Below are 26,825 nucleotides of genomic sequence, written 5' to 3'. Positions count from 1 at the left end.
CTTCTGAACATGAGAGGTAGTCATCTACTTTTTTAGTCAATAAGATTAAAGTCTTAAAGTTGTGCTTTAACCACAAGATGAACTATAATGCAATCACCAAACACAATGGCCTCAAGTTTGTGGTATTGACGGCAGCAAAACTGTCAGCATGTACCATCATTACTCCTCTGAAACTGATAGCAACTTTTGGATTCCAGATGTGTGTGGGGAGATGGTGACATGGTGGAAATGTCACTAGACTAGTAATGCAGAGGCCCAGGCTAAAGGTCTGGGAAGACAGGTTCAAATTCCATTGTGGCAGCTGGTGGAATTTAAATTCAATTAATAAATCTGGAATTCAAAACTTACCTCAGAAGTGACAATAATGAAACTGCTGTTGATTGTCGTAAAAACCCATCTGGTTCACTAATATCCTTTAGGGAAGGAAATCTGCCATCCTTACCTAGTCTGGCCTATGTAACTCCAGCATGCAAGTGGCTCTTTTCTGCCATCAGAAATGGCCTAGCAAGCTATTCAGTTCAAGGACAATTCCGGATGGGCAACAAATGTTGGCCTTGCCAGTGACACCCACATCCCATAAAAGAATGCATTTAAAAATAAATAAATAAACAAACAGTTGTGACATCCTTATTCAAGAAAGGGTGTATGAATAGTCCTAGAAACTACAGGCTACTCAGTTTAACATCAGAGGTGGGTAATATTTCCAAAACAATAATCAGAAAAATATCAAGTCACTTGGAGAGGCTTGAGGTAATTAAGGAGAGTCAGCACCGATTTGTAAAAGACAGATCCTGCTTAATGAATCTAATTTATTTATTTCAAGCCATTGTTTCCAGGACTGTCACTGACCTCATCGCCTCTGGAGATCTTCCCTCCACAGTTTCTAACCTCGTAGTCTCCCAACCTCAGATGGCCTGCTTCTACCTCCTACCCAAAATCCACAAACAGGACTGTCCCGGCAGACCGATTGTGTCAGCCTGTTCCTGCCCCATGGAACTCATTTCTTGCTATCTTGACTCCATTCTCTCTCCCCTTGTCCAGTCTCTTCCCACCTACATCCACGATTCCTCTGATGCTCTACATCATATCAACAATTTCCACTTCCCTGGCCCTAACCGCCTCCTCTTCACCATGGGCGTCCAATCCCTCTACACCTCCATCCCCGACCGTGATGGTCTGAGTGCTCTCTGCTTCTTCCTTGAACAATCCCCATCCACTACTACTCTCCTCCAACTGGCTAAACTTGTTCTCTCACTGAACAATTTCTCCTTAGCCTCATCTCATTTCCTCCAAATAAAAGGTGTGGCCATGGGTACCCGCAAGGGCCCCAGTTATGCCTGTCTCTGTATGGGGTATGTGGAACATTCCTTGTTCCAGTCTTACTCAGGCCCCCTCCCACAACTCTTTCTCTGATACATTGATGATTACTTCGGTGCTGCTTCATGCTCTCGTCTGGACCTGGAAAAATGTTTTAATTTTGCTTCCAAATTCCACCCCTCCATCACTTTCACATGGTCCATCACTGACACTTCCCTTCACTTCCTTGACCTCTCAGTCTCAATTTCTGGTGAAAGACTGTCCACCAATATTCATTACAAGCCCACCGACTCCTACAGCTACCTATAACTCCTCACACCCTGCTTCCTGTAAGGACTCCGTCCCATTCTCTCAGTTCCTTCGCCTCTGTCACATCTGTTCCGATGATGCCACTTTCCAAAACAGTTCTTCTGACATGTCTTCCTTCTTCCTTAACCGAGGTTTTCCACCTGCGGTGGTTGACAGGGCCCTCAACCCTGTCTGACCCATCTCCAGCGCATCTTCCCTCACACCTTCCTCTCCCTCCCAAAACCATGATAGGGTCCCCCTTGTCCTCAATTATCACCCCACCAGCCTCTGTATCCGCCACTTCTGCCAACTCCAGCATGATGCCACCACCAAACACATCTTCTCTTCACCGACCCCCTGTCGGCATTCCGTAGGGACTGTTCCCTCCGGAACACCCTGGTCCACTCCTCCATTGCCCCTACACCTCAACCCCCTCCCACGGCACCTTCCCATGCAACCGCAGAAGGTGCAACAACTACCCCTTTACTTCCCCCCTCCTCACTGTCCAAGGGCCCAAACACTCCTTTCGAGTGAAGCAGCATTTCACTTGCACTTACCTCAATTTAGTCTACTGCATTCGCTGCTCCCAATGTGGTCTCCTCTACATTGGAGAGACCAAACGCAGACTGGGTGACCACTTTGCGGAACACCTTCGGTCTGTCCGCAAGCATGACCCAGACCTCCCTGTCACTTGCCATTTCAACACACCACCCTGCTCTCATGCCCACATGTCCGTCCTTGGCCTGCTGCAATGTTCCAGTGAAGCTCAACGCAAACTGGAGGAACAGCACCCCATCTTCTGACTAGGCACTTTACAGCCTTCTAAACTTAACACTGTTCAACAATTGCAGATCATAAACTCTCTCCTCCATCTCACCCCTTTTTGATCCCCTTTTCTCTAATTATTTTATTTTTTAAATTTTATTTTATTTTTTTATATATTTTTTCTTTTCCCACCTATTTCTATTATTATTTTTAATATTTATTTCAATTTATTGTTTTATCCCCACCTTTTAACCTATTTTGATCCCCTCCCCCCACCCCACCCCCACTAGGGTTATCTGTCACTTGCTCATTCTGCTTTCTACCCTTAATGTCACCATTAGCACATCCTTCAGCTAATATCACCACTGTCAACACCCCTTTGATCTTTTGTTAATGACATATTTTGCCACTAGGGTTATCTGTCACTTGCTCATTCTGCTTTCTACCCTTAATGTCACCATTAGCACATCCTTCAGCTAATATCACCACCGTCAACACCCCTTTGATCTTTTGTTAATGACATATTTTGCAATCTCTCCTTTGCCTCCACCTATCACTTGCCCTCTCTCCAGCTTCACCTGGCCAAACCTCCTTAAACAGCTTATATTTCATCACATTTCTATTTCTCTTTAGTTCTGATGAAGAGTCATACGGACTCGAAACGTTAACTCTGTCTTCCTCTCCACAGATGCTGTCAGACCTGCTGAGCTTTTCCAGCAATTTTTGTTTTTGTTTCAGATTTCCAGCATCCGCAGTATTTTGCTTTTAATTTATTTATTTGATGAAGTAACGGAGTAGGTTGATTAAAGGAATGCAATAGATGTTTTGACGTTGTCTATATATATTTTAAGAAAGCCTTTTGACAACACGCGACATAAAAGGCTGGTTAATAAGTTTGAGGCTTATGGAATAGAAGGCTCAATGTCATCTGGAATAAAAATTGGTTTTAGGACAGAAAACAGTGAGTTGTGGTAAATAAAAACAGAAAATGCTGGAAAAAAATCAGCAGGTCTGACAGCATCTGAGGAGGGAGGAACAGAGTTAATGTTTCAAGTCCATATGACTCTTCTTCAGAGTTCTGACTCAAAACGATAACTCTGTTCCGACCTCTGAAGAAATCACACAGACTCGAAACGTTAACTCTGTTCTTCTCTCCACAGATGCTGTCAGACCTGCTGAGTTCTTCCTGTATTTTCTGTTTTTATTTCAGATTTCTAGCGTCTGCAGTATTTTGCTTTTATCATAGTTGTGGTAATTTGTTGTTTTTCAGACTGGAGGATGGTAGACAGTGGTCATCCCCAAGGGTCAGTGCTACAATCACTGCTTTTTTGATTTATATAAATTATTTGGATATTGGATTACAAAGTAAAATTTCAAAATTTTCCAATGACTCCAAACTTGGAGGTGTGGCAGACAGTAAGAAGTATGAGGCGATGTACTTTGGCAGAAGGAATAGGGAGGGGCAATAAAGACTAAATGGCACAGTTCTAAAAGGTGTATACAGGGACAGAGGGACCCGGGGGGGGGGTGGGGTTTCATGCGCATAGATCTTTGAAGACAGCAAGGCTATAGTGAGGGCATTTAGAGAAGCATATGGAGCCTTGAGCTTCATAATTAGAGGTACTCAGTACAAAAGCAGGGAAGTTATGCTGAACCTGTATAAAGCACTGGTTAGGCCACAAATGGAGTATTGCACTCATTTCTGGCCACCACACTTGAGGAAGGCTTTGGGTCCTTGAAAGGGTGCAGAGGAGATTTACCAAAATAGTCCTGGGGTGAGGAATTTTAACCACAAGCTTAGGTTGGAGAAACTGGGTTAGTTCTCCTTGGAGCAAAGGAACTTGAGGGGGGATTTGATAGAAGTGTATAAGATTATGACAGGGTCAGATAAGGTAGATTAAGGAAAGTCATTCTCAGCTGATGGTACAAGGACTATGGGACACATTTAAGGTTTTAGGCAAGAGATAAAGGGTCAGGGGGGAATGTGAAGAACAACTTTTTTCACGCAGCGAGTGTTAATGATCTGGAACTCACTGCCTACAAGGTGGTGGAAGTGGAGACGATGGCCAGGATTGTGGCCAATGGGGGTCTTGCTCACCGGTCAGAGAACTGACGGGAAAACCCCGACAGTTCCGTGGGGTGGTCCAATGGAATCAAGTGGCCTGCAGGTACTTAATTAGCCGCTCTCAGGCCTGCCCCGTGATTGAGTTTTAAGGGAGTCCTGCCCACCTTGAGCTGCCGGCCTATGAGAGGCAGCAGTTCATTATTCCCACCAGCGCCGGCAGGAGTGGTGGCTGCTAACGGCACCCAGCCCCCTCTGCCCCTCACCAAGGCCCAGTAAATTTTACAGTTTGCAGGAGATCCTGAAAAGTTTTCTTCAATAACCCACCATGGGAACAATCATGACTAAACTGCAGAAAGGGAACAAGATGGTTACAAATGAGGAAGATCTTTCGAACCATCTCAGCTCATGATTGCATAGGTTTTGCCGTCAGCGGGGAAGCAACTTGCCTCTGATGTTTTAGGAAACTGCTCACAAAGACCAAATGATCTCTGCGGCTTGGATTTTCCCTTTTCCAACGTTTGCTTGAATCTGCCACCAGGTCAAGGGATCTTCAGGCATCCAGCAACAGTGATGTCATCAAGCAGGGTAAGCAGCCAATCACATCAATATTCTCAGACAGCAAACCAGGAAGTAAAATGCACTGATTATACTTAAATGTTTAATTAGATTTTACAGAGAGTAAAATCAATTATTGGGATTTACACATGGGATTAACACAGAAACTGAAATATCAGAAACAAAATTTTTAAAAATATTTTAGAAATCTATTACTTTCTTTATCATTATGGGATTTCACACTCACAGGCAAGTGAGCCTGTCCAGCAGTAATTATGATCCTAGTACACTTTTAAAACCAAGTTACACCTCATTCAACAAGGTGCAACTTTTTCAAGTGTCTTTACAATGTGACTAATAGCAAAAAGGGCAAGTTCTCGTCAGCTCAGTGATTTTAATTGATTACAGACTGGGGTGATTTCAACAATGCACCCTATCAAGTGTAGAATTATAGACAGCACTTCTGGATTTCCAAATTTAACTGCACATATGTGGGCTCCATAGGAGTAAGGACGAGGAATGCTGATAGTTTTGATGTCATTACTACCACAAAATCCAGGCTTCTTCATCCCCATCCCCGCAACATAACGTAACAGTTTCTTTTAAATGGTTTCAGGATTTTTGGTTCATCCTGGACATGAAAACAACAACTTAAAATATTGTTAAAATGACAAAGAATTAATTTACACCAGACTAACAATAATGCAATTACATTCAATCTAAATTAATGTTAATCCTGTCAAAACATATATTTATTTACAAAACATTCCTAAAACACTCAGTAGATACCCTTTGTGAAGAAGAAAAATAAGGTGCAGTTTTGTATTACATTAAGACTTTGACCTCCAGTCCACTAAAATATATATTATGCACAAAAGAGAACCTACCTGCCTTTTTTGGAGTGGACAAAGGCAAATACCAATATATCCAAAGGCTAAACATTCTGTTCCTACATATTAAACATCTTCAGAAATCAGTTTATCCGAAACATGTTCGTATAAATCTGGAAGCGACCACTATCTACAGTACTGCTATAACCATACAATCAATTCATTCACTAGTTTTCTTGCTAAAGTCACCAATTGGCATCATTCCCACTGCAGTTCTTGGTTCTGGGAGAGTGCCAGACAAGGTCCCTATTGCAGTTGTACAGAGTTGATGCGGTGCTGTAGTTATGCAAGTGTCAGCACAATAGCAGCACTGATGGAACAAGTTAATGAAACAACATACACACAGACATTAGAACCATTGCTGGTGGCATTTCAACTCTCACACTACTGGCTATACCAATAAATAGTGCACTGTCATCATTATAAAACTGATCCCAAAGGAGGACACAATGTACCTTTATCAAAGGATCATAGAATGATACAGCACAGAAAGGGACCATTCGCCACATTGTGACCGTGCTGCCTCTTTGAAGGAGTTAGCCAAATAGCCCCAATCCCCTGCCCCTTTCCCCATAGCCATGCAAATGTATTCCCTTCACATATTTATCCAATTCCCTTTTGAAAGTTATTACCCATTTACAATAGGCAAGTCGCCAACTGACTTTGTTAAAAGCCTAGTAAGGCCTATTGTCAGAGGTCGACTGAAATTTTCCAGTTGACCTTCAGGGACTGAAAGATGTAAGTGTAGCTGTCTGGATGCAGCCTCCCAGAAAACAACTGGGGGCCCAGCACTCTAGGCAGGCTAGAGGCCCTCCCTGCTTGCCTGGTCTCAGCCACAGCTCACCCTGTGGAGAGGTTCCCTTTCCACAATTTTGGTCTGGCTGCTGAAAAAGTTGGAGGGCTCATCCAATTTGGGGCACACTCTCTCTCTCTCTCATTTACCTGAGAAGCATCCAGCTGGTTCTTCATTGCTGGAAGGCTTCCAACTGACCCTCTACCTTCGAGACCCCACCCACCTTAATTGGACAACCAGGTGTCTACTCCCCATACAGTGCAGACTTCTGACTCCCATTTGACCATTAGAGCAGGGACCTGAAGCCCATGTGGAAAAGTCTGTTCTTGATTTTTCTCTGTCCATAGATGCTGTCTGACCAACTGAAAATTTCTAGAATTTTATGTTTTTTTGGCAAGTCCATCTAACGGTGATTTGATGCCAGAGCTGTAATTTTGGAGCTCTATGGCTATGAAATCTGGTGCCATGACTCTTAGCTTCTTATTGCTATATGTACTGTTTTGCATTCAAAAATGTATCTGCAATGCACACACACACACTTCTGAGTCCTCAGAAACAGAACTCGTGTGCAACCTCTTCCTCAATTGAGTGTGGCACCTGCACTAAACTTACCCCTGTCCTAGCTCCAGACCTTTGGAGCACGCCCTCTGCCCCGTTGTGCCTTAGTTCAGTGTTCTTCTTACTGACACTCTCTTCTTCAACCAGTTCCAGCATCTGTTTCAGCCAGAATGCAACTCCCTTTTAAGTTGTGCGGGTTAGCTTTAAGTGGCGCTAGCATTTCACGACTTGGCCCCCCTGCTGAGGCATGCAGCTACTCAGTGGTGTGCTTAGTGCTCGCTGTATGCACCTATCATGCAAATCAGCAGATATCATGAAGTGTTCATGCTGCCTGAATGGGGAACAACAGGTGTAGGCTAATTATGCATTGTGACACTGGTATCTGTTTTCAGGCTTTGTTCAATCTTGCAGCCTTTATTCTTCTTTACATGATTGATTTAAGTGGGCATGATTGTTCAAAAATATTCATAATTTTTCACATTCCTGTCTTCTGTCATAAGAATGAAAGTGAATGATGTGAAGTTACTACCTCTTCAAATTTCAAGTATTACATAAAAAGCTGATTTTTGCAATCACCACTAGACTCAGGTGCATTCATGACTATAACTGTCAAAGCTGCTGACAGAGACAGAGGCTGCCACCGGGAAAGGTACAAAGGACAGAAGTAAGATTGTAAACCATAACTTTTAGACAACGGCACACACGTAAGCACAATTTTGTAATTCTAGATAAGTTTCATGGGGAGTGATTGTTGCTCAAGTGGAATCCAATCTGAGATACAAAATAGACTGATTATACAGCACTGAGAGCCAAGAGAATTATCCAAGAAATATGAAATGAATAGGTTTCATGGCGCTAAGAGCCAAGGAAATTATTCTAGTGCAGGTAAACACCAGCAAATAAGATTCTCCATTCTAAATCTGAGAAACGTTCTGAGATTTCACAATGTATTGCAAATTCATACTCCTCCACTTGCTTGCAGTAATGCACAAAGGAATGGCCACACAGCTAGAAAAAAATAATTTTAAAAGAACCCAGAGGAAACAAGCTCAAACCACCCCACAAACTGACCTGGATACTTGTCTTTTTCTCGAACCAGGTGCTGATATTACTCCTACACAACATTAAGTAATTTCAAGTGTCAATTTGTTTGCAAGTACTTCAACCTGCATGCACAATTCAATTTGTCAATGTGAAATAGAGACTTGCTGTTCACAAATTCAGAATCTACTCTCAGGAGATAAACAGCCCCAGAAACTAGTGAGCAACTTGCCGCCATGGGATTTCTGAGAGAATGAACATTCAAGATGGGAATCTTAAATGAGACTTAAGTTTAGACTCCTGATGGCCCCAAAAGACTACAAAGCTTCTGATAAAAATTCTATATCCACCTAACCACTGCACACAAATTTTTCCAGTCTCTCTGGTCCTTCATTAACTACCTCCATTTCCATACATGTACATAGTCTCTCTTTCTGGTGCCATATAAATATCACATACAATTATCCTCATGACATTCATTTTATTTTTGATAGTTTCTGATCAATTATCAATTGTATATTGATGTCTATCACTGTAATCAAAATTCACAGTATAAACAGATATTTTACTCATAACTTGAAATATTATACAGATGTTTTTTCAGACAGAAAAAAATTTGGTCATTGAAAAAAAAATCATATCATCCCCTCTAAACAAGCTTAGAAAGCATCAACAGCAAAGTGAGAGTTCCATTTTCCACATTCACTATAGTTCTAACCTATGAATGATCTCCACAAACTTGGGCTCATTGCTTGTTATCAGAAATAATGAGTTTGTAAAGAATGACAAGATGCTACAAATAGGAAAAATGCCATACTTAAACTTCTGAAGCATGCTGGGGTGGACAGCTTGATGCAAACATGACAAAGGCTGAATGAAAACCTACATTCCCCGATTGTAAGAAAAAATTGAAGCTAGTAACTCAATATAACTCCACAGTCAAGATAACATTTATCTTCTGTGCCATCAACATAACTCCCTCTTTAACCATTTCAGCAATGATTCATATTCTGCCTAATGTCAGAAAAATAATAGTTACATTACATTTTTAGCAAGTTGCAGAATCTACAATATGGACCTTATCAATAGCTCTAGTGGTGATATAAATGGGGACTTTGATGATTGAAAGGAAGAGAGCAGGGATTGATGGCAAACTGAAGGAATTTGTTAGGCTGGATAACCATGGCTGCACTTTTACATTAAAGACCTATTGTTGATAATTTTGTGTTGTCAATCAGGCAGATGTTTAGAAATGGTTTTCACAGACTCCTCCAAACATACTAATAAATATAAATGCTAGTGGAGATGCTCAAGAGCAAAGGTGACTGGTCTATTCAGCAGTATTATGGACCATGGAAGCAAATAGGCAATGCATTATTGGATCACTAATACTCTCTCAATTCTAATTTGGTTTGAAACATCATTCCCTTTAATAATTATAGTCAGTGAGAAAATCCAAGCTGACAGTTTTGTTTTGGGTCAAAGCTCCGTTTATTTAATTATGCAGCTTGGGTAACTGTTAAAAATGTTCTTATTTATTTCCATGCATAGTGAATGTCAACTATTACAAAGATATAGCTGTTAAACAGGTAAACCAAGTATCGCTATTGCACAAATAAAAACAAAAAATGCTGGACTTCTCTGCAGGTCAGGCCGTATCTGTGGAGTTAGACAGGGTAAACATTTCAGGTCAATGACCCTTCATCACCACAACTGCACCATGTGTGACACATGTTTGTTGTATGCACTGAAGTATGTCTCCTCTGAATATGCCAAAGATTGTGCAACCTTGACAAATGTTTAAGATCAATGCAAAGTGGCCATAAGCACACATCAGACAGAATCTTTGAGAGCAAGAAAAAAATGGCTGATAGTGGTACAACATTATCAAAACCGTTAAATTGTAGGGACAGGCTTCAGTGGTAGGAATTGGGTCACGTTTTTCATTTAAGAATCAACTTACCACCAAACATACTGAAATTACTGTCTAAAGCTAATACTGTCAACGACATCTTCCATCACTTTGCTGATGATCTAGAGTAGACTGACGGGGTGGTAATTGGCCAGGTTACATTTGTCCCGCTTTTTGTGGACAGGACATACCTGGGCAATTTTCCACATCGTCGGGTAGATGCCAATGTTGTAGCTGTACTGGAACAGCTTGGCTATCACATGAAGTGATTCAAATTGGCTGACAACTGGCATCTGTGATGCTGGAGACCTCAGGAGGAGGCGGAGATGGATCATCCACCTGGCACTTCTGGCTGAAGATGGTTGCAAATGTTCCAGCCCTTTCTTTTGCATCAATGAGGATGAGGATATTTGTGGAGCCTCCTCCTCCAATTGGTTGTTTAGTTGCCATTCACGACTGGATGTGGCAGGACTGCAGAGCTTTGAACATATCCATTCATTGTAGGATTGCTTAGCTCTGTCTATCATACACTGCTTCTGCTGTTTGGCATGCAAGTAGTCTTCTGTTGAAGCTTCACCAGGTTGGCACCTTATTTTTAGGTATGCCTGGTGCTGCTCTTGGCATGCTCTCCTGCACTCTTCATTGAACCAAGTGTTGATTCCCTGGCTTGATGGTAATGGTAGAGTGGTCATGCCTGGCCATGAGGTTACAGGTTGTGTTCGAGTACAATTGTGGTGCTGCTGATGGTTCACAGCATCTCATGAATACCTAGTTGTGAGTTGCTAGAACTGTTTGAAATCTATCCCATTTAACAGGGTAATACTGCCACACAACAAGTTGGAGGATATACTCAATGTGAAGACAGGAGTTTGTCTCCACAAGGATTGTGCGGTGGTTACTCATACCAATATTATCATGGACAGATGCATCTGCAACAGGTAGATTGGTAAGGACAAGGTAAAGTAAGCTTTTCCCTCTTTTTGTTCCCCCACCGCCTACCTCAGACACAGTCTAGCAACTATGTCCTTATGTCCATAGGATTCGGCCAGCTCGATCTGTACTGGTGCTACCAAACCATTCTTGGTGATGGACATTGAAGTTCTCCCACGCAGAGTACATTCTGTGCCCTTGCCACCCTCAGTGTTTCTTCCAATTGGTGTTCAACATGGAGCAGCACTGATTCATCAGCTGAGGGGGTGGTAATCAGCAGGAGGTTTCCACGCCCATGTTTGACTTGATGACATGAGACTTCATGAGGTCCGGAGTCGATGTTGAGGACTCCCAAGGCAAGTCCCTTCCAACTGTGTACCACTGTGCTGTCACCTCTGGTGGGTTTGTCCTGCCGGTCGGACAGGACATACCCAGAGATAGGGATGGTAGCGTCTGGGACATCGTCCATAAGGTATGATTTGGTGAATATGACTATGTCAGGCTGTTGCCTGTCTAATTTGTGGGACAGCCCTCCCAATTTTGGCACAAGCCTCTAGATGTTAGTATGGCGGACATTGCAGGGTCAACAGGACTGAGTGCGCCGTTGACATTTTCAGTGCCTAGGTCAAAGTCGAGTGGTCCATCCGGATTTGCTTCTTTTTGACTTTTTAGCGGTTAGATACAACTGAGAGGCTTGCTAGACCATTTCAGAAGGCAGTTAAGGGTCAGCCACTTTGCTGTTGGTCTGGAGTCACATGTAGGCCAGACCAGGTAAGGATAGCAGATTTCCTTCCCTAAAGGACATTAGTGAACCAGATGGATTTTCACAACAATCAAAAACAGTTTCATGGTCACTATTACTGGAGCCAGCTTTTAATTCCAGATTTTTATTGATTAATTGAGGTTAAATTCCACCAGGTGCCATGGTGAGGTTTGAGCCCATCGCTTCCGTTATGGGGGTGGCAATCGACATATGAAGGGCCAAGGGGTGGGTGGGGCAACTGATTTTGCATCGAGTTGCCTTGAAGGCATGAGTGGCCATGGAGGGTGGGTGGGGACATGAGCTACACATGGAGGGTATGATTGGCCATGTGGGTGGGGTTGTGTGGGGGGGGAGAGGTTGGGCGGGGAGGCAGTTTGGCAAATGCTACAGGGCCTAACAACTTCCGAAACAACTGGACTAAGTCCTAGAGAACTGAGGCAGGCTCAGCCCTCCTCAGCAACCCTCTAGTCACCTACTCTCTGCTTCCAGGGTTAGCAGGCCTGATTATATCTGCACCTATGCCCCCACAATCCTCCAACCTCACCCCATCCCACCCCACCGTCACTGAGTGAAAATCACACTTTTTGGGCTACTTTTTACTGAGGTGGTCCAGCGAGTCAGGAAATTTGCTGACTCAAGCCACCTGCCTCAGTAGCCAAAATCCTACTCCTTGCCTCCATTCTCACTCACTCACACACAGACATACATACACCTGAAGATATACATCCACACAAATCTGTGTCCTCTCGTCTTGATCCTTTTACGAGTGGGAACAGCTTCTCCCTATCTACTCTGTCCAGCCCACAAATGATTTTGAAAACTTCTATTAAGTCTCCTCTCAGCCTTCTCCTCTCCAAGAAAAATAGTCCCAATTCCTCCAATTTATCCTCATAGCTGAAGTTTCTCATCCCTGGAACCATTCTTGCAAACCTCTTTGAAGTGCCATCTTTGTTCATCATCGCGTTCAAATTCCTTACATTACGTTATTCCTTCCATCCCTGTAATTTTCTTCAGCTCTACAACTTTGAGAATTCTGCATTTTTCCAACTCTGGTATTTGTGCACTCTAAAATTCTTTATTTTATCATGGATACTTTCATTCTTAGAACCATCAATGACAACTCACATTTAGATAACAACTTTAAATATAGAACGTGCCAAGGCACTTCGAAGAAGTGTAATCAGGCAATGATCACAGTGGACAAATGACCTGTAACCATGAATATTAAGATGTGTTTAAAGGTGGTGAAGTGTAGGGAGATAACTCCAAACTTAGAACAAAGATGGCTGAAAGTATCCATGATAAAGTAAAGAATTTTAGAGTGCACAAAGACCAGAGTTAGAAAAATGCAGAATTCTCAAAGTTGTAGAGCTGAAGAAAATTACAGAGATGGAAGGAATAAAGCAATATAAGGAATTTGAACGTGATGATGAACACTTCAAAGATGGCACTTCAAAGAGGCTTACAAGAATGGTTCCAGGGATGAGACACTTCAGCTATGAGGATAGATTGGAGAAGTTAGGACTGTTTTCCGTGGAGAGAAGGCTGAGAGAAGGCTTTATAGAAGTTTTCAAAATTATGAAGGAGCTGGACAGAGCAGGTAAGGGAGAAACTGCTTCCACTTGTAAAAGGATCAAGAATGAGAGGACACAGATTTAAAGTGATTTGCAAAAGAAGCAAGTGTGACGTGAGAAAAAACTTTTTCACACAACGAGTGGTTCAGGTCTGGAATGTGCTTCCTGGAAGTGTGGTGGAGGCGGGCTCAAATAAGGCATTCAAAAGGGTATTAGATGATTATTTGAATAGAAACAAGGTACAGTGAAACTTTTTAAAAAAGAAGTCATAACGTGACTCTTTGCAAACTTTCATTGTCGTTCTGGGAGGAAGGAGATTTGACAGAGGAATTCAAATCATGTAGGATCTGGACAGTGTAGATAAGGAGAAACAGTTCCCATGGGTGGAAGGATCAAAAACCAAAGAAAACCAAAATACTTAAGGCGATTGGCAAAAGAAATAATGATGACATGAGGAAAAATCTTTTTGTGCAGCGAGTACTTAGGATCTGGAATGTACTGCCCGAGAATGTGGTGGAGGTAAATTCAATTCTGGCATTCAAAAGAGAATTGGATAACTATCTGAAGAGAAAAATAATTGAAGGGCTATGGGGAAAAGGCAGGGAAGTGGGACTGCAGTATTGGGATGTTCAGGACTGAATGGAGATAGTTCATGACATGGACTAAAGAAGCCTACTGTCTTGTATATCTGTACACAGTTATGTTCTACAATAGTTACTGTTCAGACTCTATCCCACCCTGCAATATTCTTCCTCACCCATCACCCCAGTGCTTGACCTACATTGGCTCCTAGTCTCCCAACAGCCCACAGAATCACAGAATCCTAACGGCACAGAAGGAGGCCATTCGGCCCATCATGTCTGCACCGGCTCTCCAAATAAGCATTATGACCTAAAGTGAAGTAGTTCATGGCCTCAGTGACTTTGACAACCACTGGAAAGGCACGATGACCAATGCCGCAAGGTGCAAGATCTTTGGCTATGAGGACACAGATGCAAGTGACTTACCTGCCTGGGGAGTCAGGGTTGCCTGAACCACCAGTCATCTCCAGGCAGCTTCATCTTTGGCGGTACATCCTGTGTTGAAGGTTTAGCCTCCATTCTTCCTGCCCCTTCCCCTCTCCCATTCCCTCTGTTACCCGGGGTCTGCCTTTCTTGCGGAAAGTGTTGGCACTCATCACCACTGGGCCAAAAAAGCTGACAGTTGTGCTCTAATGTCAGCTGCAGCCTTTTTGATAGGTTACCAAAGTTACTGAATACAATTTCACAATTTACCATGGTGGGATTTGAATTCATAATCAGTGGGTTGCTAGCTGCCCTACCTTTGCTGTTCCTCAACCAAATTTAAATTATTTTTAAATATGTTTGATTTTGAAAGCAAATGGGCAGCAACAAATACAAAGAGGGAGAGAGATGGAGCAAGAGACAGACATAAATGTACACTTCCAACAACTAATCACAACTCCAAATTTCATGTTTACAAAGATCTCATCTAAAATCAAAGTTTAGTGCAAACTTGAGGTTTACTACATAGGGTGTAATGTGAGGTTGACTCTCTCACTGATGCTTGTGAGCAGTGAGGGGAGGACATGTGCCTCAGAACACTGCATGTGGGTTAGCGATGAAGGGAGAAAGAGAAGATGTCCTAGGTTTGTCATCCAGGATATGAAGAATGTGGATTTGGGAATGGGAGGCAAAATATCAAAATTTGAAGGGAAGACAAAAATAGGACACACAGTTAACTTTTTGGAGTACTGTAAGCAACATCAGATATTGTTGGTACTTCTGGTAAGAGGTCATCTCGAACTGAAACAGTGAGCAGAATTTTGCCCTTGGTGGGCAGGCTTGGAGGGGGCAGTTGACAAGCCAACCACCACCCGTGATCGGCACCACTCCACGATTTCACGCCGGTGGGCCAATCAAGGCCCACTCAGTGTGAAAGGTGGGCAGCAATGCTGAGTGCTGCCTGTGCAAGGGGGGAGGGGTGGGAAGTGCGAGACGGCCGAGCATGAATTTCGCACATGTGCACGAGTGAGCGCTGCACAATCTCCCTGAGGCACGGAGCTGGATGAAGAGATATAAAAAGAAAATAAAAACTAAAAAATGTAATAAAACATGTCTCCTCATTTGACTCTGTCACATGAGCAGGAACATGTTATTAAAGTTTTTATTTTATTTATACTTGCTTTTGGAAACCTCATCCTGCCCGTGGCTAAGGTTTCCAAAAAAATGCAAAGACTGCTTGGCCTTTGCGCCTGCTTGCCAACCATTAGGTTGCATGGGCAGTAAAACCTTTACATTAATTGATAACTTAATGGCCTTAACAGGCCTTTTAATTGTTGGCGGGTGTGCTGCCAGCTCCGGCAACGCGCCCGCCGACTGAACTATCGTGTGACTGCATGCCCGCCTGCCGGACGAGCGCAAATTTTGCCCATTAGCTCTGTTTCTCTCCACAGATGCTTCCTGACCAGCTGAGTATTTCTAGCATTTTCTGTTCTTATTTCAGATTTCCAGCATCTGCATTATTGGCTTTTGTATTAGATATCATGGACATAACTAGGTTGACATCAGATTAAATTTAATGAGGAGATTTGTAAGATGATATATTTTGGAAGAAAGAATAAGAGGAGTAAATATAAACTAATTGGTTAACTTTAAAGCAAGTAAAGGAAAAGAGTGACTTAGGTCTTAACCGCACAAAAAAATTAAAAGTGAGAGGGCCGACCAATAAAACTGATCATAGATTCTACAACACGGGCACAAAGTACAAATGAAGGAGACAACACTAAACCAATACACATAATTGGTTAGAAAATACAGTTAGAACACCCTCCCAGATTTCGAGGTCTTGGCAACTGAAATGGTACAATAGAGATTCCCTGTGATATCAGAAATCAGAGAAGAGGGCAGAAACTGGACTCATATTAGAAAAGAGGAGTTCAAAGGTATAAAGCATTGTGGTAATATAAACTGGGAAAAACCTTTTTTCCACTGGTTCTTAAGTTTGCAACTAGGTGGTAAAAATTTAAGATCAACAAAAGATCATGGGGACAGGTTATCGGATTTTTTAATTATATAGGTGGGGGTTGTTAGGACATAGAATTCTCCAACTGAAGGCGATGGAAGCAGAATAATGGCTGTCAAAACAAAATGGATAAATACTTGAAAAAAAAAGTTAAAAGTGGTATGAGAAATAGAGGAATTGGAGGGACTATGTGGATAGCTTTTTGTAAAGAGACAGGCAGAATGGTGTTCTTCTATACTGTAAAATTCCACAATTTGTTTGGTCAGTGAAACTCAAAAAGAAAACAAACTGAATACACACAATTGCCAAAACAATTTAGTAGATATTTTTGTGAGTTATACCTGTGAATAAACCTGTTATTTCCCATGGATTTGCCTTTCCATACTCTGGGATCTGCTGTGCAATTATGCTCTTCAACTGCCAAGGTTGAACTAATTCTAAACCTTTAAGGGCCACTTCTTAGATACGCCTTTGTAAAGTGAACATTATCGAATGAATAGTCTGATAATAGTTGTAGTTCAGCAGCTGTTTGTATATCCCCCGGTGACTACCACTAGGGATAATCAAGGTCAGAAAAACTAGCAATCAACTTGCCTTTCTTTCATTTTTATTCTTTTGACACTTTGAACCTTGACATCGGAAATACAAGAGAGTCACAATTTGTAAATGCAACGCTTGACTGCTTTATGACTTAATGCATCAGGAAAGCCACAAGAGGCAGTTCTCAGCTCAACCTAATATTGATAAGTGACCCAACAACCTACAAAAATGAATATCATGGCACCTTTGGGTGATAGCGAACAATTTGACTTGATTTGGCATTCAATATTGCCTAGGGCAAACACCCAAGTATATAATTTTAAAAGGCAATTACAAGGTTAATTAGCACAAAAAACAAATTGAAGGGGGAATTTCTTTATTAACTTCTCAGCAGAGAACACATGAATTATATTGGAATCAAATTGAAGAACATGGAAAGCAAATGCATGAGATTAAAACTAACAAAAACATGACCCTAAATGGATGAATGAGAAAGTAAGAAAAATTAGATTTCTAAAACATGTAGAGACCTGGAATGGGTAGGTCTGTTGACAAGATTATAGGAAATATCAGAAGCCTATCAAAAAGAAGCAAAAGGGAAATAATATGAGTTTCGCTGCACATATAAAAATAGCAAACAATTTTTCCAGTACCTATAATAGCTGGAGGATAATTGGTAAAGAAAAGAGAACCTTAAAGAATACCAATGGAGGCTCAGCAAAGTGCAGGAATGGACAAATCCCTGGTTGAGTTAGTGAACAGGTGCCCATGCATGGAGGTGATAGTAAGGTGATAAGTAAGAGGTCTTAGCCATGAAAGGAATATGAAGTTTAAAGCGCAGCTCAGGGCCAAATTTGTTTGCAAGCAACATAGTCCTGCCTAAGACAGTAGTCAAAGAGTGGACTGGAACAGATTGTGAAGGGGCAGAGTTTGTAGCAGGGGCTGACAATAATTATTGATATTACTTATCAAAAATTTAATAAAAGTTATTGATATTGAGTTGGAGAAAGTTTTTTTTTTCTGCATTCACGGAATGTGGTCTTCGCTGGTTGGGCCAGCATTTATTGCCCATCCCTTGTTGCCCTTGAAAAGGTGGTGGTGAGCTGCCTTCTTGAAGCGCTGCAGTCCATGTGGTGTAGGTACACCCACAGTGCTGTTAGGAAGGGAGTTCCAGGATTTTGACCCAGCGACAGTGAAGGAATGGTGATATATTTCCAAGTCAGGATGGTGAGTGACTTGGAGGAGAACTTCCAGGAGGTGGTGTTCCTATCTATCTGCTGCCCTTGTCCTTCTAGATGGTAGCGGTTGTGGGTTTGGAAGGTGCTGTCTAAGGAGCCTTGGTGAATTCCTGCATTACAACTTGTAGATGGTACACACTGCTGCTACTGTGCGTCAGTGGTGGAGGGAGTGAATGTTTGTGGATGTGGTGTCAATCAAGCAGGCTGCTTTGTCCTGCATGGTGTCAAGTTTCTTGAGTGTTGTGGGAGCTGCACTCATGCAGGCAAGTGGGGACTATTCCATCAAACTCCTGACTTGTGCCTTGTAGATGGTGGACAGGCTTTGGGGAGTCAGGAGGTGAGTTACTCATCGTACAATTTCTAGCCTCCGATCTGATCTTGTAGCCACAGTATTTATATGGCCAGTCCAGTTCAGTTTCAGGTCAATGGTAACCCCCACCATGTTGATAGTGGGGGATTCAGTGATGGTAATGCCATTGAACATCAAGGGGTAATGGTTGGATTCTCTCTTGTTGGAGATGATCATTGTCTGACACTTGTGTGGCGCGAATGTTACTTGCTACTTGTCAGCCCAAGCCTGAATATTGTCCAGGTCTTGCTGCATTTGGACATGGAATGCTTCAGTATCTGAGGAGTCGCAAATGGTGCTGAACATTGTGCAATCATCAGCGAACATCCCCACTTCTGACCTGATGATGGAAGGAAGGTCATTGATGAAGCAGCTGAAGATGGTTGGGCCGAGGACAATAACCTGAAAAGGTCATCTAGGACTAGGTGTCAGCACAGAAACAGTCAAGGGTCAAAAGGGTCATGTGCTTACATGTAAAAGCTGCCCCTATTCAGATAAGAACACGAGAAATCGGAGCAAGAATAGACCATACAGCCTTTTGAGCCCATTCCACCATTCAATAAGATTAGGGCTGACCTTCAACCTCAATTCCACTTTCCTGCCCAATCCCCATATCCCTTGAATTCCTTAGAAATCATAAGTATATTGATCTCAGCCTTGAATAAACTCAATGATGGAACATCCAGAGACATCTGGGTTACAGAACTCCAAATATTCACAACCCTTTTTTAAGTGAAGAAATTTCTCCTCATCTCAGTCCTAAATGGTGCACCCCTTATTCTGAGACTGTGACCTCTAGTTCTAGGCTCTCCAACCAGGGGAAAGAATGTCTTCCTACCTACAGGAGGAGGTGGTGACATAGTGGTAATGTCACTGGACCTGTATTCCAGAGGCCCAGGCTAATGCTCTGGCAGCACAGATTCAAATGGAACTTAAATTCAATTAACAAATCTGGAATTAAAAGCTAGTCTAACACCGATGATGAAACCATTGTCAATTGTCAAATTCTTATAGCATAAGAGGTCAAACATAGGCAAGGAGGCCTCCTGCTAATTACTACGTAGCAGCGCTGCCCCCCTGTCCCCATTCCAACTGATGAATCAGTACTGCTCCATGTTCAACAACAATTGAAAGAAACACTGAGGGTGGCATGGGCATAGGATGTACTCTGGATATTTCAATGTCCCTCACCAAGAATGGTTCAATAGCAGCACGGCTGACTGAGCTGGATCCGTGACAGGTGACGAGGACGAACCTTTTTAACTTTGTCCTCACCAATTTACCTGTCACAGATGTATTTGTCCATGACAGTATTGGTAAGTCAGAGTGACCAACACACAATCCTTGTGGAGATGAAGACCCATCTTTACACTGAGGATATGCACCATTGTGTTGTGTGGCATGACCAACATGCTAAATATGATAGATTTAGAAAAGATCTCGCAACTCAAAACTGGGCATCCATGAGGTGCCGTGGGCCATCAGCAGCAGAAGAATTCTATTCAACCACAATCTGTACCACATAACCTGGCATATTCCCCACTCTATCATTACCATCAAGCCAGGTGGTCAACCCTGGTTTAATTAAGAGTGTAGGAGGGCATGCCAGGTGCAGCACTAGACATATCTAAAAATGAGATGTCAACCTTCACCAGGGTTCACTACAAAACATGCCAAACAGCGAAAGCAGCATACAAAAACAGATAAGGGATCCCACAACCAGTGGATCAGATCTAAGCAATGCAGTCCTGTCACATTCGGTCGTGCATTAGTCCCCAGGATCACAGGTGCCAGTCTTCAGCCAATTCGATTCGCTCCACGTGATACCAAGAAATCTCTGGAGGCACTGGACACTGCAGAGACTATGATTCCTGACAATATTCCGGCAACAGTACTGAAGACATGTGCTCCAGAACTAGCCATGTCCCTAGCCAAGCTGTTCCAGTACAGCTACAACACTGGGGTCTACCCGGTAATGTGGAAAATTGCCCAGATATGTCCAGTCCCGGAAAAGCAGGATAAATCCAACCCGGCCAATTACCGGCATATCAATCTATTCTCGAGCATCAGTAAAGTGATGGAAGGGATCGTTGACAGTGCTATCAAATGGCACTTGTTCAGCAATAACCTGCTCACTGACGTTCAGTTTTAGTTGTGCCAGGGCCATACAGCTACTGACCTCATTACAGGCTTGGTCCAAACATGGACAAAAGATCTGAGCTCAAAAAACGAGGTGAGAGTGACTGCCTTTTGGCATTTGACTGAGTGTGGCATAAAGATGCCCTAGCAAAACTGGAGTCAATGGAAATTAGGCGAAAAATTCTCCACTGGTTGGAGTCATACATTGTACAAAGGAAGATGATTGTGGTTGGTGGAGGTCAATCATCTCATTCTCACGACAATCATCTCAGTCCCAGGGCATCGCTGCAGGACTTCTTGAGAGTAGTGTCCTAAGCCCAACCATCTTCAGCTGCTTCATCAACGACCTTCCCTCCATCATAACATCAGAAGTGGAGATGTTTGCTGATAATTGCACGTTGTTCAACTATTTGTGACTCCTCAGATACTGAAGCAGTCCATGTCCATATGCAGCAAGACCTGGACAACATTCAGCCTTAGGCTGATAAGTGGCAAGTAACATTCACGCCACACAAGTGCCAGGCAGTGAACATCTCCAACAAGAGAGAATCTAACCATCAACCCTTGACATTCAATTACATTACCATCACTGAATCCCCACTATCAACATCCTGGGGGTTACCACTGACCAGAAACGGAACTGGACTGGCCATATAAACACTGTGCAGGTCAGGTCAGAGGCTGGGAATTCTGTGACAAGTAACTCACCTCCTGACTCCCCAGAGCCTGTCCACCATCTACAAGGCACAAGTCAGGAGTGTGATGGAACAATCTCCACTTGCCTGGATGAGTACAGCTCCAACAACACTCTAGAAGCTTGGCACCATCCAGAACAAAGCAGAACACTTGATTCCACCATCTAAAATGTTCACTCCCTCCACCACCGACGCACAGTGGCAGCAGCGTGTTCCATCTAAAAGAAGGACTGCAGCAACTCACCAAGCTTCCTTCCTTTGACAGCACCTTCCAAACCTGCGATCTCTACCACCTAGAAGTACAAAGACAGCAGATGCTTCGGAATGCCACAACTTGAAAGTGCCTCTCTAAGCCACACATCATTCTGACTTGGAAGTGCATCGCCATTCCTTCACTGTCGCTGGGTCAAACTCCTGGAACTGATATCCTAACACAGTGTGGGCGTACTTACACCACATGGACTGCAGCAATTCAAGAGGGTGGCTCATCACCACCTTCCCAATGGCATTTCAGAATGGGAAATATGTGCTGGCCTAGCCAGCGATGCCCACATCCAATGATCTGAACTGGCTAATGACCAGTTCCAATTTCCATTGAAAACTGGAGTCGGTGCAACTGATTTTTATTCCTGGGAATGAGTAAATTAAAAAACCCTTCCAAGCCCTTTCAGAATCTTACATGATTCAGTGAAATCACATCTCATTCTTCTGAACTCCAGAGAGTATAGGCCTATTCTACTCAATCTTTCTTCATAGGACAGAAATCTCAAGAATCAATCTAGTGAAACTTCATTGTACCCGTTTAAGGCAAGTATATCTTTCCTGAGGTACGAAGATCAAAACCTTACACCGTACCAACATTTCCCCACAACTGCACTGGTGCATGGGCATGTACGAGCCTGGAAAATGCCTCATAGGCCATAACATAACATAAGTGATACATGTGCATGACAACGCAAAAACATTTTGAGAGTGCACAATAACAACATTTTAAAGGGAACATTTGCACAGTACGCCACGTGTGGTTTCTGCAAAACCTGGTGTAATTGCAACAAGACCTTTTTCCTCTTGTACTCCAAGCCCCTGGCAATGATGGCCAAAATACCATTTGTCCTCTTAATTGCTCGCTGTATCTGCATGTTAACACTATGTTTCACATACAAGGATACTCAAATCCCTCTTAACACTAATATTTGATAGTTTCTCACTATTTTTTTTTTATTTTTCCTATCAAAATGAATAGCTTTATATTTCCCCACACATATTCCACCTCCTACCTTCTTGTCCACTCACAAAACCTGTCTATATTTCTTTGCTTACTCTTTGGGCTGAATTTTCCCAAGTTTGAAAACATTCAGGACACAGGACCATTTCTGGGTCCCAATCCCACTCACTGCCACAGTGCTCCCACCAGCTTAATTTTATGGGAGACAGCCTGCCTCCAAGTTCTCTAGGCACCCAGGGACGTATGAGGGCCAGGTGACAGAAGTGAAGGGCAGCCAACAGCCCCACTGTGAAGATGTGTGATGTTGAGCTGCGCATGCAACAGGAGTGGCGAAGTAGCAGCACAAGGTGGAGGTGATATACTGATGATGGGACTGACAGCCAATCCTTCGTGCCCAGCACACCCTGGTGGATCCATCTGCAGGTGGAATGCATTGAATTGTAAGTCTTTGAAGGTGGATGGCCTGAGAATTTTGAATTTGAACATTCAAAATGAACACTGCATATGCATCACATAGCACTTCAACCCCCGGCTGTGCTCTTGCCTCTTGTGAATTGGAGAACTGAAGTCAAAAATGGGGCCCCAGGAGCCACCAGCACAATTCAAATCCCTTTTAAAAATGGCTTCTAATTAGAACTTTCTTTGCTTCCCACTATTGCCAGGTGGGTAGCTGTTATTTCCCTGAAGCCAGGAAAATTGCGAGGAGACAGGACAATGTCAGGGATTTGTCCCAAAGCTAATTTTTCTAAATTTCCTGGACCACCCACCACCAATCACTCCCCACCTCCAAAGTTACCTCCATGGGGGTTGGGAAAATTCTGTCCTTTGTCTCCTCTTAGCTTACTTTCCGACCTGCCTCTGTTTCATCAGGAAGCTTGGATACATTGCACATGGTCCCTTCATTTAAATCATTCATATAGATTGTAAACAGCTAAAGCCCCAGCACTGATTCTTGTGGCATCCCACTAGAAACAGCCTACGATCTTGAAACTAACTTGTTAATTCCTACCTTCTATTTTCTGTCCTTTAGCCAAATCCTTTGCCTATGTTAAAATATTACCACCAACCCAAAGGGCCCTTATCTTGTGCAATAACCTTTCATGTGACGTCTTATCAAATGTCTTTTGAAAATCTAAACGTAGTTACATCGACTTTGTTTACCCTGCTAGCTATACCCTCAAAAAACTCTCAATAGATTTCTCAAAAACAATTGCCCTTTCTCCAAAGTGATGATGTCACCAAGAGGCAATATTTTGATGAGGAAGAGAAAGGTGTCAAGGAGAGTCCCAGAGTTCACAGTGCAGGAGAGAGATGAGAAGCCACGACTGGAGTTGCACTGGCTAAGTTCAGAATAAAACTATAGGAGGGAGTCACATGGAGCTGAACAACAAAGGAAAGGTGTGGGACAAGGATGGCATGGGCAGAAGTGTGTGGAAGGAAAATACATCATGATCAAAATCACAGAAGATGCTGTTCATAATGTTAGGAAAGCTGCATCAGAGGCATTTTACACTATTAACAATTATACATCAATATCTAATCAAACAATGGAATTACTCAAGTAATTAGAGATCCTAAATGAAAATGTGAAAATAACAGCCAACACGAATTCAGAGAGGAAGATCCCAATGTCCTTGACTTTTCTGTTACATCCCAAGTCAACAGTGAAAAAGCAGATGAAATGGTGTTCTTAGATTTGCTAAAAGACTCTATCAAATCGATCATCATAGGCAGCTGCCAAAACTGAAAGAATGGAAGATAAAACTTTCGTGTGAAATAAGAAATTGATTTAGGAAAGTAAGTAGTATGGAAGTTTTCTATCTTTCCTCAGAAAGAAGAGTGGCAGCCCTGGTAAGTAGGACCTGATGAGTAAATTATAGAAGTGTAATTTTAACTGACAAGTGCCAGGAATAAGGGAAATTTAGCACCAATATAATAAAGTAATATAAATAATCCAAAGTAGAATGAAGTTAATGTAAGGGAAGGAGAGTTAAGACATAGCAAGGCAGTTCATTTGAGTGGAATGTGTGTCCTGCAATTTGTGCAAAGTCATGGATGCTACTGGCATCCTAGATGACCACACGTGCAGGAAGTGCTACCAGCTGCAGAAACTTTCGGGTTTCAGAGCTTGAGTAGCGGCTGGAGTCATTCTGGTGCATCCGTGAAGCTGAAAGCTACATGGATAGCAAGTTCAGAGAGGTGATCACACCGCAGTTTAAGGGCCTGGAGACAGAGGGGGAATTGGTGACCACCAGGCAGTTCAAGACAAGTAGGCAGGTAGTGCAGGAGTCCCCTGGGGTCCCACTCACAAATCGATTTTCCGTTTTGGAAGCTGGTGAGGGCGCTGGTTCTTCAGAGGAGTGCAGTCAGAGCCAAGCTTGTGGCGCCACAAGCAGATCGGCTGTACAGGGAGAAGAAAGGAAGAGCTATAGTGATAGGAGATTCATTAGTTGGGGGAACAGACAGGCATTTCTGTGGCTGTAAACGTGACTCCGGGATGGTATGTTGCCTCTCTGGTGCCAGGGTCAAAGATGTCACAAAGCGGCTGCAGGACATTCTTCTGGGGGAGGGTGAACAGCTGTGGTCTACCTTGGTACCAATGACTTAAACAGGAAGGGGATGTGGTCCTGCAATCAGAATTTAGGGAGCTAGGTAGAAAATTAGCAAACAGAACCTCAAATGTAGGAATCTCTGGATTACTCCCATTGCCACGTACCAGTGAGTACAGAAATAGGAGGATGAGGCACATGAATGCAGGGCTGGAAAGATGGTGCAGGAGGGAGGACCTTAGATTCCTGGGACACTGGGACTGGGTTTGGGGGAGATGGCACCTGTACAAGCCGGACGGGTTGCACCTGAACAGAACTGGGACTGAGTTCCTTTCGGAGTGTTTTGCTAGTGCTGTTGGGAGGGCTTTAAACCCTCCCAACAGGGGTGTGGGAACCAAGAGAAAATATTAGAGAGGAATACCAGAGAGCACAAAATACTGGGAGAGAAATATAGCACTAGTATAGAGAATAGAAAGCTAATAGGTAAAGTCGGGGTGAGGGAGCAAGCAACAAAATCTAAACCAGGGTTACGATGCATGTATGTGAATGTATAAGTATTGTAATAAGATTGGGGAGTTACAGGCACAGTTTGCCATGTGAAAATATGATGTTGTAGCAATAACAGAGACCTGACTCAAGGAAGGGTAGAACTGGGTGTTAAATATTCCCGGGTACAAGGTGTTCAGTAAAGATAGGAAAGGAAGGAGAGGAGGAGGGATGGCGGTATTAGTTAAGGAGAGCATTGCAGTGCTGGAGAAAGAGGATGGGTTCAAGGACAGAATCAATTTGGCTAGAGCTATGGAACAAAAAGGGTCCAATTACAATGCTCGGTGTATAGTGTATAGACTGCCAACTAGTGAGAAGGATATAGAAGAACAAATCTGCAGGGAAATTGAAGAGAGGTGCAAGCATTATAAAGTAGTTATAATGGGGGACTTTAATTACCCGAATGTTGACTGGGACAGTGGTAGTGTAAAGGGCGGAGAGGGGCAAAAGTTCCTAGATTGTGTTTAGGAGAATTTTCTACAGCAGCATGTGTCCAATCCAACAAGAAAAGATACGCTTTTGGACCTGGTTCTTGGAAATGAGGTGGGCCAAATAGATCAAGTGTCAGTGGGGGAACATATAGGAGACGGTGATCATTGTATTGTACGTTTTAGGATGATAATAGAAAAGGATGATAGACAATCCAGAGTAAGAAAAATTAACTGGACAAGACCCAACATCTATGGGGTAAGAATGGAGCTGGGCCAGACAGACTGGAATGAAAGATTAGTGAGAAGAACTGTAGCTGAACAACGGGCCACCTTCAAAAAAGAATTGGTCGAGCATAGGTAAGGTATATCCATCGAAAGGGAATCCAGAGCTCTCTGAGTGAAAAAAGGAGATAGAAATTAAGATAAAGAAGAAAAAGTGTGCTTATAACAGGTGTAAGTCTTCTGTAGGCATATAAATAGTAAAAGGAGTGGGGCCAATTAGGGACCTAAAAGGGAATTACACATAGACGAAGGGGCCATGGCTGAGGTATTAAATAAATACCTTGCATCCGTCTTTACCAAGGATGTAGATGCTACCCAGGCCATGGTGACAGAGGAGGAAACTTTGTTACTATGGT

General features: G+C 42.9%; 1 protein-coding gene across 3 annotated transcripts in view; it reads right to left on the bottom strand.

The window, feature by feature from the left end:
• The window catches only part of LOC144682893 (protocadherin Fat 3-like), a 689,075-nt gene that overhangs the window by 511,908 nt on the left and 150,342 nt on the right, over positions 1-26,825 (bottom strand). The window lies entirely within an intron of this gene.

The sequence above is a fragment of the Cetorhinus maximus genome, chromosome 7 (assembly GCF_964194155.1).
Source record: "Cetorhinus maximus chromosome 7, sCetMax3.hap1.1, whole genome shotgun sequence".
NCBI lineage: Eukaryota > Metazoa > Chordata > Chondrichthyes > Lamniformes > Cetorhinidae > Cetorhinus > Cetorhinus maximus.
Note: the sequence above shows the minus strand (reverse complement) of the source record. Positions and strands in the feature narration are given on the sequence as shown.